This window comes from Eulemur rufifrons, chromosome 9, assembly GCF_041146395.1.
Source record: "Eulemur rufifrons isolate Redbay chromosome 9, OSU_ERuf_1, whole genome shotgun sequence".
Classification (NCBI taxonomy): Eukaryota; Metazoa; Chordata; class Mammalia; order Primates; family Lemuridae; genus Eulemur; species Eulemur rufifrons.
In genome coordinates, this window is record NC_090991.1 from 35,044,256 (window position 1) to 35,053,923 (window position 9,668).

General features: G+C 44.0%; 1 protein-coding gene across 1 annotated transcript in view; it reads left to right on the forward strand.

Moving 5' to 3' along the window:
• SKAP1 (src kinase associated phosphoprotein 1) overlaps window positions 1–3,128 on the forward strand; it is a 264,643-nt gene extending 261,515 nt beyond the window's left edge. The window contains exon 13 of the mRNA XM_069481285.1: window positions 2,763–3,128. The gene's annotated coding sequence lies outside the window, so the exon portion shown is untranslated. The remainder of the gene's footprint in view (window positions 1–2,762) is intronic.
• Window positions 3,129–9,668: the final 6,540 nt, after the last annotated feature.

The following is a 9,668-nucleotide window of genomic DNA, read 5'->3' on the forward strand; positions in this document are numbered from 1 at the left end:
AGGATTAGGTTCAACTAATAGTAACAGAAAATCCAACATAACAATGACTTAACCTTAACACAGAAATTTATTTTTCTCTTCCGTAAAAATCTGGAGGAAAGTGGCCCAACATATCCAGGTCCCAAGTATCCTCTCTATTTGCTCCTCTGTGTGTGGCCAACATTCCCAAGGTGACCTCATGGCCAAGATAGATGCTCCAGCTCCAGCTGTCCTGTCTGCATCCTACTCAGCAGGAAAGCTAAAAATAAAAGGGGAGGGGCATACCCTCTCCATTTAAGGACACTTCATAGATGTTGCACACACACTTCTGCTTACATTCCATTGGCCAGATACAAGCTGCAAAGAAAGCTGATAGCCCTGTGACCACCTTAAAGATGAAAGGTTCATTATTAATAAAAATGGGAGAGTGGATATTGGGAGATAACTAGGAATTTTTGCCACAAGGGTAGATCTGCGTTTATCCATAGCTCTCAAATCCAGGACACCATTTTCCAAAAATGCCCATATGTTGCAATATGACTGACAAAGATTAGGAATACAGTATGAGGATTCCTGTGGAACATAATCAAATTAACTTTGAAGTAATAAAGAATATAGTTTGGTGGTGTCACACACCTATAGTCCCAGCTACTTGGGAGGCTGAGGCAGGAGGATCACTTGAGCCCAGGAGTTGGAGGTTGCAGTGAGCTATGATGATTATGCCACTGCACTCTAGTCCAGGCAACACCCTGTCTCAAAAAAAAAAAAAAAGAAAGAAATGATTTGGCAAGGAACGGTGGCTCATACCTGCAACCCCAGCACTTTGGGAAGCCAACGCTGGAGGATCACTTGAGACCAGGACATTTAAGACCAGTCTAGAAAACATAGCATGACCTGTCTCTACAAAAAATAAATTAAAAAAATAGCCAGGCATGGTGGCATGCACCTGTAGTCCCAGCTACTTGGCAGGCTGAGGCAGGAGGATCGCTTCAGCCTAGGAGTTTTAGGTTGCAGTGAGCTATGATTGCACTACTGCATTCCAGCCTGGGCAACAAAGCAAGACCCTGTCTCTTAAATATATATATATATAGATAGATATGATTTGCATTTTATGAACAAGAACCACATTGTGTTTTAAAATAGTGGGAGTGAGTGCTTAATTTGGGTGGGATATCAGTGGGAGCCACTTGGGTACAGAGTGGATTTTGTTTAGAATTGGGATCGGGGTGGAGGGCCCCCAAGACCAGCTCCATCTTCTGGCCCGAAATGGGAGCAGCCTTTATTGCCGGGGGCGGGGTGAAGGATTGCATCAGTGTGACAGTGATACAAACTGTCCTCGGAGTCTTCCAGGCCAGGACTTATTCTGTTGTGCAGCAGCAGCTGAGTGAATTTATTTAGAAAAATACATAAGGGCCGGGCGCGGTGGCTCACGCCTGTAATCCTAGCACTCTGGGAGGCCGAGGCGGGTGGATTGCTCAAGGTCAGGAGTTCGAGACCAGCCTGAGCGAGACCCCGTCTCTACTAAAAATAGAAACACATTATATGGACACCTAAAAATCTATATAGAAAAAATTAGCCGGGCATAGTGGCGCATGCCTGTAGTCCCAGCTACTCGGGAGGCTGAGGCAGTAGGATCGCTTGAGCCCAGGAGTTTGAGGTTGCTGTGAGCTAAGCTGACGCCACGGCACTCACTCTAGCCTGGGCAACAAAGTGAGACTCTGTCTCAACAAAAAAAAAAAAAAAAAAAAAAAAAAAAAAAAAAAAAGAAAAATACATAAGGATAGAGCTTACTCTCCAATGCCCTTGTACAACCATAAAGCTCCAGCTCGGGCCAGTCACTCAAGGTTTGACTTTATGATTTTGCCAATGAGGACTCTGTTTCCTGGCCATAAATGCAGAAGGGTTGGAATTTTTCTGTGAAATCTAAACAAATTCATCCTCTTTCACTTTGTCATTTATTTAAAGTTGTTTATCTCCTCATTCTCTTTGATCCAACAATTCCACTTCTAGGAACTTATCCTGCAGCTATATTTGCACACATGTAAAATTATATGCACACAAGGTTCATTTGTCATAGCAAATGACTGGAAATAACCTAAATGTTCAATAAATAACTAGTCAAATAACTATAGTACATTCATTGAATTTAACACTATGCAATAGTAAAAAAAGGAAGGGAAGCTGTTATAGAATACATTCTGGAATACATTGGTAAGTAAAAATAAAAAAGCAGCAAAGAAGGGTAGGCCACGTTTGCCCCATTTGTATAAAAAGGGAGTAGAGGCTACAAATACCCATTTGCTTATATATGTATGAGGTATTTCTGGAAAGAGACACCAAATGATAACATGGTTGCCTCCAAGGACAGAGAAACTGCATGACTATGAGAGAGGGTAGGAGGGGGAAGAGTTTTCACTCTATGCCCTTTTATACTTCTATATTTTGAATCATAAAAGCAAATTTATGGCCAGGCACAGTGGCTCAAGCCTGTAATCCTAGCACTTTGGGAAGCCGAGGCGGGAGGATCGCTTGAGCCCAGGAGTTCCAGACCAGCCTGGGCAATAGCAAGACCCCATCTCTACAAAAAATAGGAAAAAAAATTAGCCAGGCATGGTGGCACACACCTGTAGTCCCAGCTACTCAGGAGGCTTGGGCCCAGGAGTTGGAGGCTGCAGTGAGCTACGATGACACCACCGCACTCTAGCCTGGGCAACAGAGCAAGACCCTGTCTCTAAATAAATAAAATAAAATAAAAATAAATTTATTTATTTTTCCTCCTTTAGGAAACATATTCTTCTCTCTATCCTGCCTTTATGAAGAAACTGATCATCAAGAGCCCCCACTCCCTACTCCTGCCACCCTACCAGCCACCAGCGCAATGGACTCTCCTTTACTGAAGAGACTGAAGTAGTGACTGTGAACCACCAATGAGATAGGTGGGAAGAGGCAAATTCATCAAACCCGTTAACTAAACCTGCCTAGTCATAGCTCATCCCTGACTCCAAACACGTCCACACATCCACAGGTGCCTTTTCCACAGGCTCATCACAAAGAGGGTGAGAGAGAAAGAAACCTTGAGAGGAGGAAGTTGCTCGTTGTTCTAGCTGGTTTGAAAAGCACAAATAAACTTCAGATTTGGTTCCTTGTCATGTGTGATGATGTTGAATTCCTTTTTGTAATGGTATCTAAATGCCAGCTCTGGGCATTCTCACCACCTCCAAGCAAAGTGGGAAGGCACAACCAGAGAAAAAATAAAAGCCCAGACAAAGAAGGAGAATTGCAATTGTCTTTCAGGGCAGAATCATCTCTGGAACTCAAGTCTGCTGGTTTCTGGTCGGCTTCTCAGTCTTCCTTTCATTGGCTAGTTGGTTATTTTTCTTATGTGTTGAATCTCTTCTGAAAAGAGACAGAGCCAGAAGCAAAGCCTTGGAGTCAGCACATGGGAAACTTCCTCTTCAGGCCTCGAGTCAGTTAACAACCCTTCTGTGTCCTGCACTGCAAGTCCCAGATAGTTGCTGAGGAAGTGCTTTGAGGAGTATGGATTCAGGGCTTCCTGTTTCCCTTTCCTGTTGCCTATGCTCAAGCACTGAAGCTACCTGTGCAATGAAGAGACAGCTAAATATAACGATTAAGAACATAGCATCTGCTTTAGCTCTTTAAGGTATATATATTATATATATTACATATATATATATAAAGTCTGCAAGCAGACAGCTATCTCATTAAGTAAGTAGGAAGATTAAAGGATATAACAAGTGTAACATACTTGGAACGATGCCTGACACATAGTGACTGCTCAATAAGGGTTAGCTGTTATTATTGCTTGACTCTCTCTCTTTTTTTTTCTTCCTTCTTCTATTTTCTTTTTGTTGTTGTTTTTTTTTTTTTCCTCTTCTTTTTTAAAAAAATTTTTGCATCATCTGGGAACTTCTGCTTGACTCTCTACATGAGAAATTTTCAAAGATAGGCAACTGAGCAGCTATAGAAATGCCTGTTCAGAGCAGTCCTGGATTGGCAGTAGTCTTCCTCTCCTTTGCAATGACCGTAGCCCTCTGTAGCCCTGGAGTCAGACACTCATCTCACATCTCCACAGGGGAAAAACCAGAGTGCAAATAGGGATGTAAGTGGATTCCAAGTTTCTCCAAAAAAAAAAAAAAAAAAAAAAAACTTATGCTAACTATTCATTTCCAGATTTTATGACTCGGGAGTTAAAAAAGAAAACCCCTTTTGTGTATGACAGATAAAGACATGGATGAGGCCGGGCGCAGTGGCTCAAGCCTGTAATCCTAGCACTCTGGGAGGCCGAAGCAGGTGGATTGTTTGAGCTCAGGAGTTCGAGACCAGCCTAAGTAAGAGTGAGACCCCCGTCTCTACTAAAAATAGAAAGAAATTAGCTGGACAACTAAAAATACATAGAAAAAATTAGCCAGGCATGGTGGCATGTGCCTGTAGTCCCAGCTACTTGGGAGGCTAAGGCAGGAGGATTGCTTGAGCCCAAGAGCTCGAGACCAGCCTGGGCAACATATCAAGATCCAGTCTCTACCAAAAAAGTTAAAAGAATTAGCCAGGTATGGTGGCACATGCCTGTAGTCCCAGCTGCTCGGGAGGCTGAGGCAGCAGGATCACTTGAGCCCAAGAGTTTGAGGTTGCTGTGAGCTAAGCTGACGCCACAACACTCTAGCCCGGGCAACAGAATGAGACTCTGTCTCAAAAAATAAAAATAAAAAAAAAGACATGGATGAAAAAAGGGACAATTTAGGTTTAGGAGGAAAAAACATAAGTGAGATAAAAGGCAATATAGAAGTGTCCATAACGTCCCCTCCACTTTACACAGGGTGCTAAAGAAGAAGGAACCACTAGGTGGCAGCATATGAGCAGGTGAACCAAAGAGAACCAATTGCCTTCCGTTTTAGGAACCTTCGCACCAATCCTAGCCCACAGGTAAGAACAATGGGCATTGTTCTAGAGTGTTTAACAGAGGGACCCAAGTCTAGAAAGCTGGGTGGCTAATAGGCAGGAATACCATTGTGCCACTGCTCCGTAACTGAGAGACACCAGAAAAGGGGATACCAGAAGAAGAAGAGCAGGTATCTGGGACAGATGAGAAGGGGTTGAAAAAAGAACGAAAGTCAAGGTAACTTTTTTACACCCTATACACAGTTCAATGCTCTCTAAATAGCATAGCCATTGGCTTCCAGCATTTAAAACAAAATGATCCTTTCTCTATCTGTGGGCCAGAGAAAACAACTATTTCCCAAACTGCAGAGGTCTTTCGCCACCTCTGTGCACCATAGGGTAGACCCCACACTTGACCCTTCTAGCTGTAAAACTTCAAGGGAAAGAAATTAGATTGGCCCTAAAAGATATAAACAAATAGACTGATTGGAAATCTGGTCTGTAGCTGTTCTGGCTATCTCTGGCATTGTTATATGCAAGAAAAGGTAGAGCTCATTTGATGGGTTGATGAGACAGTCTACAGGCTGAAAGGCATTCTCTGTTATGGGATAGTTCTAAAGGAGACCTTTTGGAAGCAGCAGATTCCTACAGTCTGTTGGTAATTAAACCTCATCCAGCAAAATTGCTCCCCACTCAACTCAACAGCCTCCAACTTCACCAACAGCCTCAGACGGCAACTAACTAATCAGATTACCCTTCTTGGTTTGACGCCACTAAAACCAAATCCCCACCTCACTGCCTACCACTAACTGGATAACTGGGGCATGAGACCACTTAACTAACTACATTATGTGTAGGATGGTCACCACCAATTGTTCTGGCAAGTGAAACAGGAGAGGAGTAGAGATTGAAGGTTTTTTCCTTCCTTGATTTTATGTAAAGAAGGGAAAATGAAAAAGCTAAGATCCTAAATTTAGAAGCAAATGTGTATCTGTCTTTTATAGATAAATAATCATTTACAAGGAACTTACTGACATCCAGCAGGTAATCTAACCTAGGGCTGGTACAGTTTGGCCTGCATTGTCCAAGCTGGTATCTTAGAATATTAAATGCTCAGAAAGCAATCTTTCAGCTACATTTCATTAAAAATATTTTTTTCCTAGTGTTTTTTCTATCATCCATACAGCAAAATAGCATAGACATCGTTTTGCCGTTACCTCAATATTAAATTTTCCCATACAGTGGCCTGTTAATATTATACCTCTTAGAAATCTATATTTAATTCAAAAATAGGGTAGGGAGTGAATAAAAATGGGAAAGAGGAGAGAATTCCTCTTACGTCTCATTCCCTAAACCCAGGTCGATTTCGTTTTCAATGTTAGCAACACCAAAGGTGGGGCCAACTAGATACCCCCCCATGTTTGTTTGAGACAGACACTTTATCTAAACATAATACATAAGGAGTAGACTCAATCTCAAGTTATCAGTAACTTCTTTTTTTTTTTTTTTTTTTTAGCAATTTAGCTTCCCTAGTTGCACCTCCTTATTTATAACCAGTTAGTCTTTTTTTAAGTGATGAAACCGAGGGTCTGAAAGCTTGTGACTAGTTGGCCAAAATCAAACAAAACCTGAGAAGGAAGAAGAAATGAAAGCCCCTTGAAATTCTCAGTCAGCTGCTTTGCTTACTGACTCACTCAAGTTCTATTGTAGTTAGACATCTCCAGTGAGACATCTTCAAAATCCACATTTCGCACCAGTGCCGGTCCCTGGCATCACAATAAGGCGGGTGTCAATCAAAGTGCAAGATAATGCATGGTGGGAGTGGGCGAGGCCCCCCGCCTTTAAAAACCAACCTGAGAAAGGTGGAGTTGAAGAGAAGCAAGAAGAAAAAGAAAAAGGAACAAAAGTATGTTCTTTTTTGCAGCTTAAGAACAAAACTCTGAGATGTCAGGGACAGCGATGCTTTCATCTCTGGCTCAAAAAATAAAAAACCTCCTCACAGGTCTCCCACCAGGAGCAGCTCTGGAAGGATAAATCTTGAGTGGCGCTGATTTGTTAATTCCCGGAGCACCAGCAAAATCTGCAGGGCTGACTTTAGAAAAAGCACACAGAGAATTATCCCTGCTACACAGCCCAGTGACTCAAACTCATTTTCTAGTTTGTGGATTACCATAGTCCCTTGCTCCTCCTCCTTCCCTCCTGCCCAGCTATTTCATTTCCCATTAGAATTTACCAAGATTTGGATAGAGAGTTTGAAATTTACAACTAAAAAGAGATTTTTCTTTTTCAAAAGATTCGAATTATTATCCCCATTTCCCTATCAAAAACTGTTCAGAAAACATGCTGTTTCTCTCCTCAGTACAAATTGATGGCCAGTCTTTGGGATTCAACTAATGATACATTTTAAGATGTAGGCCATTTCGTACAAAAATATTTTATAAATATAATGGCAAAAAATACTCCTGTATTAAAGGAAACTGAGGTACAATAGGGTGACCACATAATTTATTCTCCAAACTGAGACACTTTGAGAGTGAAGGGGGGAGTTATTAATAATGATGCTGAGACTGCAGGTATAAGCTGGAAGTGTGGTCACGCTAAAAATAAGGCAAAATGGTTGCCCAGTCACCTGGGGAGTGGGCGGTAGACAGAGATGACCTGGCTTTCCTGGTATGGTGCTTGGCAACGTCCCCTCTAATGAAGTCCTCTCCCCTGCAGGCCTGGTTTCTAGGCAAACCCTGCCAACTAGGCTTCCTTTTTCTGATGCCCAGGCTGTTCTGGTGTCTCTGGCATCGAGCCGCCTGTGGGGCTGGCCGGCTGTCAGCAGCTGTGTGTGTTCAGTTCCCTCGTGGGGTCCCATCACAGTCTGCCACCCCTCCACCTGGCAGAGTGCCACTGAAAGAAGCATTTTTGTATGGGCAATAGTATGCCACTTCCTTGCCTCCTGTGACAGGAGTGAGTTCCAAGAGGCTTCTAGTGCTGGTCCTCAAAGAGGGCATCTGGTTCCACTGCAGACGCTCTCAACCTGATGGTGGGCAGCTGGACACCTTCTATCCTGCACATCCGATCACGGAACAGAAAACAGGCTGCGGACATTTCCCTTTTCCACATCGTCAGCCTCATCAGCATTGCTCTGCCGTGAGTCACCAGAGTGGCATACTACCACCGCCGTGGGCCTGTCACTAACATATTCCACCTCTGGGAAAACACCTGACGTCTGGAAATTTCCAATTATTTCTTCAACCTCTCCAAGTTTAGGGGGACAGAACTTGGAGCTGATTACTTCATTCTGTTAATGCAGGGTTTCTCAATCTCAGCATTATTGACATTTTGGGCCTGATAACTGTATGTTGTTGGGGGCATTTAGGATGCTTAGCAGCATCCCTGGCCTCTTCCCACTAAATGCCAATAGCACTCCCCCACTCCCCCAAGTTCTTGACAATGAAAAATATTTCTAGGTATTGCCAAATAGCCCCTGGGGCCAAAATCTCCCCTGGCTGAGAATCACTGTCTCGGAGCATTTGGGGTATGCTTCGGGCAAAGCACAGAGAAACTGCCTTGCCTTCTAGAAGTTTGTGCTTTAGCCACACTGGATTATAGTGATAGAGATCACAGCTGAGTTCATAAGATACAGCATTTCAATGCCATGACTCTCTCAGGGTTTAAAAACCAGCAGGCCAGCCCCTACGTTTCACCTCTGAGATCTGTTCACCTGTGCTGCTGCAGATTTGCACTCAGAAAATGTTGTTTGAATGGATAAGACCATCCGTGCCGGTTCAGAGAGCTGCATCACAGCAAGTCTCTCATGTCTCGAGCTCTGTGATCACTATCCCTGGTTTCCCTTTTCTGTGGCAGAAACCTAAAAGGGGAGGCTGAAACCAAGTGAAATCCTGTGTACTACTTCAGAGCAAGAAACCCAGGGTCCTAGAAACACAACGCAGACAACAGCTGCAGCTGAAAGGGAGCTGTTCCGGTTCCCTCCGCATTGCGCTGGGTGGGGCTGGGGCCATGCGCCACACTTTGGGTGTGTTGACTGCAGTCCCCAGGCAGAAGCAGGGAGATTCAGGACAGATTGCCATCTCACGGCTGTGCTTTTCCTGGTCCTTCATGTTAGTTTAGGGGAAGTTTTCTCATACAAAATGACTCCCAGGAGCTCTGTCAGGAACCAAAAAATAAATAAATAAAACAAAAACACAAACACAACCAAAACCCACTGCCTTCTCAAGAGGCCAAGATAGGATGAGGGGTCTGGTGCCATTGTTATCTTTGCCAGCATAGGCCAGACAGAAGGGCCATCGCTGGCCCTGGTGCCAGCCAGAGCCCTGTGTCACTGCCTCCCATGGGTCCTGAATCTGAGGCACCTGGAAGGGTTATTAGCAGGATTGGAACTCATCCCTCTGCTGGGACTAGATCATAATTACAGTAATTTTCTAACAGAGCTCGGCAGTAGGACTGTTTAATCAGCATCTGACTCCCTTGTGCTCCCAGGCCTCATCACTCAAGGAGAGGAGTGGGATGGCTCTTAAAGAGACAGTGCCCGCCTTTCAGCGTTTTGAACAGATGTGCCCTAATTGGTAGAATATATCTAAGTCTCATAGCTTATAGCAGGCAGGTTGTGTTGCCTCCAACAAACTGCCTTGGGCTCTCACTACTCCGGGCCTTCTGCCGGAAGGAAGGACCCGGTCTGGTTGCTGGTGGGCCTGGCTTCCCACACCAGCACAGCCACCAGGGGAAGGGACACACACAGGGCTACTGATGAAGGATCTGAACAAGCTGGCCCCTTCTTAACTGAT